This window comes from Magallana gigas, chromosome 10 (assembly GCF_963853765.1).
Source record: "Magallana gigas chromosome 10, xbMagGiga1.1, whole genome shotgun sequence".
Lineage (NCBI taxonomy): Eukaryota > Metazoa > Mollusca > Bivalvia > Ostreida > Ostreidae > Magallana > Magallana gigas.
In genome coordinates, this window is record NC_088862.1 from 8,796,951 (window position 1) to 8,803,066 (window position 6,116).

A 6,116-nucleotide genomic window follows, 5' to 3' on the forward strand; every position below is an offset into this window, starting at 1 on the left:
TTGTTTGTTATATTTTTCAAGTTGCGACAGCGAACGCAAGCCAAATTTTGTAGAAGAAATATTATGATACGGTCTTTAGCTAGTCTTAAACGTCGAGTACATTTAAGAAATTTCTAGTGTGTTGTTCGTCCAGTTTGGAATGCAAAACTGAAATTCACTGTAGATATAAATTTAATACACACAATTTATATACTTTGCTGTAATATTTTTATTAGATGGGATTTGAAACATTACATTCGCCAAGTTTGGAGTTAGAAGCTGGAATTTGATATAAATTGTTCACAGCTAGGTTCAAGAATTACTAGTAACTATGCTTTTAAAATAAGCATGGCCATGATTTGAGCTGAAGTTTCAAATTTTATTTTTATTTCACCTTTAATTGTTCAAAATGATTCCGAAAGTGTTTTTTTTCTATAGGACATCTAAAATGTAATTGATAAATGTAGAGTACAAAGAGGTCACATTTCTAAACAAAGGAACAAGACTTTACCTTTCTTGATATTATACATTCAAATTTTAGAAGACCATTTGAAATCAAAATTTTAAGAAAATATTGAAGAATAATTTTTTTCACCTCTAAATGTGACAATGTCACGGTAAGTGTTTTCCCCCATTGTAAGATCATTCTATCCAATCAGTAGACAAACTGAGTCTCTTTTTGTGTTGGAAGAATGAATGAATCTGTTCATCCATGCATTTTGAAAAGTCAATTGTAAGGTCTGGTCAGTTATATACTGTAATACAGAAGCAGTAACTGTAGACCCAGAATATGCATTTAAATAACAAAATTAACATTTCCTTCTGTCTTTGTCTGTGATAACACTACATAACATTTTAAAAAGTTAACACTATTTTTTCATGTAGCACATGATTTGTATGTCTACGCGGCGGCGCAGCCATAATAACCATTTTTCGGTTATGCTATAAGACTTGCCCATTTTGTGTAGCTCATCTTTTATGAAATAATTGGGTTTTAGGCTTCAACATTGATTCGTGTTTTAAAGTGTAGAAGTTGAAAAATAATATAAATTTAAGTAATAAGGAATCGTTATTTGAGTATTATGAGGTGATAATTTTGGTCGGAGCATGGTCAAATCTATCATAAAGCCCTTTGGGCTTTATTGGTTTTGACCACGCCCCAACAAAAATTATCTCCTCATAAAACTCATATATGATGCATACATATGTATACATATAAAATTAAGCACAGGTATTTTATGCTCCGTCTGAGATTATTTGTGATATATATACACAAATTAATACTAGTAATTCCGGATATACTGTGTTATTTTTGCGCCACGTATTATCGCCCTTCTACATTTGCAAACAGTTTCGCCCCGTCTTAAATTCTCCCAGAAACACTTATTTTCAAAGGGAGATAATTTGAGACATCGGAATTGCCAAGTGTTATATTCGCCAACTGACAACGAGGGCAAAACGGGTGAAATAAAATATACGCGAATATTTCCATGTATACAATGTATAGTAATCATTTTTGGATCACCTTGTGACTTTCTCGTCCGTCTGTTATCATATTCCACATTTTGCTTTAGATCTGTATTGAATATAACCTATTAATTAAGATTTTTTTTGATAATGATTAGGGACATCATTTCCTATATTTGTAATAAATAGTTCCCAATTTCTTTTTCAATTTATCTAAAAAAAAAAATAAGCAAGTTCGCCAACAACACAGTCTTGGTATTATTGTGGTTTTCTATGCGTATGGAGTGCGTCATGAAACACAAGAGGCAGGTATTCTGTTAGTGGCAAAAACGGATCATGGAATTTTTTTTCAATATGTGCAACCTGTAAACTTGCTTCTGGCTAGAAAATTGAACACAAATGGTAAATGACTGATTAGCAAGTGTAGCTGCGCTGTTATTCACGTTTTCTATGCGGGATTGTCCTTTAAATTGTTATGTAAACCGGTTTGAAAATCACGTTTGTCTAGATCCGAAGCAAAGCCTTTGTATAAACAAAGTAAGTCGACTTTTTCATAATGTAAAATGATATTTTAAATTAAATTCAGGATAAACGTTAAAACCCTCGTACCTGATTTACACATCTTGACAATTTGTTTCAATTCTTTGACAGTTTTAATTTAAGGTTGGATGGTCATGGCCATTTTTGGATTATATTGATCTTCTTTAGAAGAAAAGCTCAGGCCCCGCCGTTACCAACTCTCCTTAAGCTAATTCTCAGCCTCAAGTCTAAGATTTAGCATCAAATTTATGCACTTTTCCTTGGAGGATTGAGTTGAGGACTGAGTTAAGATATAATATTTTGCTGATGGTGAGCCACTGAGGCCTGTATAAAATTTAAAAAAAAATAAAAGTTCCGAAACGTATTTTTGTTTTAACTTAATATTAGTAACAGTTAATAGCTAAACAAATCATAAATTGTAAGTTTAATTTTAAATTTAATTCTATAGCAATATGTTGACCATTCAGCCTCTTTAATTACATTTAACCTATCATTTGAAATTAAAGTTTACTGTGTTATTATAATTCTACTACTCTTTAATTGTCTCAATTAAAGGTTTATAAATATAATTAAAAACAATTTAAAATAATATACAATTCGTTAGCATAATTAAAAGAAAATTTTTTTTCTTTTGTAATAAATAAAAAAAAAATGTTTCAATTCAGAATTCAAGTACTTGATAATTGATAATTACATTATTAAGTTTTCGAAATATTAATCAGATTTTCTAGACAGTTTATTAAAAATTGGAATCGTCAATATAAAGTTTATTATTTTTGCTGCATGATATTAAAGCTTAAATCATATACTTCTTTTTTAAGATCAAAAATAACTGGTCTGCTCGCTAATTTTGGACTCGCTGTTTTCATCTTAATTGGGTAGTATGAAAAAAAGAATTGATGAGAGTTTGCGTGAAATTAAATAAACGAAAAAGTTATTTTCATTTTGTATTCAAAATTTGAATAAGCAAAAAATGGGGTGGGGTGTGAATATATGTCAATATACTACAAGGTATTGTTTAAATTATCACAATGAAAATTTGAAGAAAAATTACGGTTATAGTAAATAAATCTTTAATTTTGGTTAATTTTAGAAATTAATTGTTTGACAGTTATTTTATCCAACAAAAATTAATATTTCAACCTTGATTAACATTAAATCTTAGCTTGTTTGTTTTTTCAATTATTAATTTCAATATTTTTGAAATGAATAATTAAATAGTATGATCGTTGTGTAATTCCAAAATGGTGGGATGGGAGAAGGAACTACAGTTGTGTGGAATTTCAATTCAGATACTAGTAATTTATGCGCACTGTTAGGAATAGAAATCTTACAATTTTCAAGATTGGTTTACTCACAGGCACCTGAATTTTTATCAATCAGTCGCTTAATAAGTCATATATCGAAAAATTCTACCCCTACTATATATATAAATACACCCTTGTGTATTTCTATATAGTAGGGGTAGAATTTATCGATATATGACTTAATTATTAAGCGACTGATTGATAAAAATTCAGGTGCATGCCTGTGATTTACTTATTGATTTGTTTCTTTTGTATGGTTTTTATGCATATTGTATTCAAGTTATACTTTACTGAAGAAAAAAAATCTTCAATCAAAACTTTCCTATAGTTTTTTTTTCAAATTGAAACATTCTTCAAGGATATTCATTTTGATGTCTACTAGATGTGTAAGGTCTGAGTGCTCAACCTGGTGATATTATTATTAAAACATAGATTTCTCACGACTAGGGGAAATACAGGCGGAAGGGGGGGGGGGGGGTTATATGTGTAGTGTATTTCTTTAAAGACATATTTAACCATTAAAGTCAAATGACTCCTCGATCCAAACTTTTTTTCTGGCCCCAGCCTTTCGTTTTGAAAATCGATGCAAATTACACGTAAGTGCCTCGTTTAGTAACATCCATTGTGTATTCTTTAATCATGATACTAGTAATTATGATTGTACGTTTTACAGACACGGCAAGCGCCAGAAGTAAGTACCGTGTCGTTGCTTACAGTCCTGTGGTATATATATTTATATATATATATATATAAAGGTCTTTCGTTCAGTTAAAACGATCTTCTATGGAACATTCCAAAACTATAAATATGTCCGATTACAGACAGGAGAGGTGATGGTTGGTTCATTGGAGGGCGATCCGAAAATGGCGTCTGGAAATGGGCAGACAGCTCAGAAATGGTGTTCGACAGCTTCCCTCCCGTGTTGCGCACCTTTAGACCGGGAGGACGGCAGTGGCCCTCAGTGGTGGTCAACTACGCCGCCATATTCAAGGGAGACTACCAGTGGGGATATGTAGCGGCGGGCCCAACTCAACGAATGGGATACATCTGTGAAAACATGTCATGTTAAAAAAAATGAATTTACAAGTATACAAAATAAAAATATCAAATAATTGCTTGTATACCATGTAAACAATATCCCAGACAGAGGAAATAAAATAAGTAACATAATACGCTCGATTTTAAAGTCTCCTTGTTGATCATGCCTTTGAAAGTGTCAAAACTTATAGGTGATGAACACATGCACCTGATATCATATGTTAAAGATGGTAAAGCTGGCTTCTGAAGCTTAAAATGAACATGTATGGCAGAAAAGTAATAAATCATAATATAAATACAGTTGGTTACTCCCCTAAAGCTGGGCACTAGTATCCATCGTCGGAAACTTTTAAAATGCATGAACTTAGTGACGGGTGACAACTCTTAAAATTACTCGTTCTCATGAATAATTCATGCCCTTTTCTGATTACCTCCTTCAAACTTTTTTGAAGGAAATCTCACCAATAGTGCTTTACTACGGTTACGCGTGTGTATATATAATCAATATACAGTCATAAATTTGATACATGTATTTACACCCAAAAGGTTTTGTTCTTTATATTTCTTTAAAACTTAAGAAAATCTATTGTAATTCGTATACTGTCATATAGAATTACAAGAATGAAATCTACGCGATCGAGTAAAACGAGGTTCGCTTATGAATACACGCATTTGTTTAACCTTTTAAGTTTTCATTCTGTGCATGTGAAGTTCTGACCGACAATGTTTTGATAATTTACTTATTTTAATAACTTTTAATGGATAATTGATTTCAATGTTTTAACGGTATGTGTAAAATTAAACAGCTTTCGGTGTTATTTGTACTAGCAATAAAGCCCTGAAAGACCTTAAAAGCAGAGGCCTGACCACGGAGACAGCACCTAGAGTAGCTGCAGACCGAGCCAGGTGGAAATCCCTTGTAGACGCCTCAAGCACCTGACGGCGCAGGGAAGATTGAGCTGAGTTGATAGCATTGCAAGAATAAAAAAAGAATAGATACACAACCTTCTGGTTAAATGTATTTTCCGCATCATCGAACATTTTTGAACAATTATTATGACATATTGATGAAGTGAAGAAAAAACCCCAACCGGTGAAAACAGGACAACAAAATGCTAAACGACACATTTCGGGAAGGCAAACATTGGGCAAAAGTTTAAAGTAGGCAGATCTTCTGTGCTTTGGGAGAGTTTTAAAAGCAAAACTGTAGAAATGCATAGTGAATGTGCACTCAGGGTATGTGTTCAATGAAAATATTATTTCCAGGACATTTCGGAAATCGAACATGAATTTTATCGTGAGCGATGCGCAGGTTGAACAACGACGTACAGCTATTTTTTATTTTCGATAAATTCGCACATTTTGCGCCGCCTGATATACATGATGTACATGTTAATCATTTTGTTTCTCAAAGAATATATTGAGCACACATATGAATTTTAGGCTACGCGGTTTGATAAAGGGTCAATGGTTAAAAAACAGTTATCTGAAGAAATTAATTTATTAATTTAAGTATTGCCCCCAGTGTACGCAAATTTGGGACAACCCTCGTGAATTATGACTGGAATAATCGATTTTTGACCTTCAATTTCTAGTGAATACGTGCGTGCGCATATTTACATTTAAGGGGGGGGGGGGGGTATAGAGTAATTAAACTCATAAAGTAAAGTTACTGAAAATAGATCCCCAGTCTTACTAAGTCAAGGGTTTTAACTCTGATCCGCTCCGCTTCTCGCATTGTAGGACCATGGACATATAAGGAACTAGTATATATTATGTCCCTTA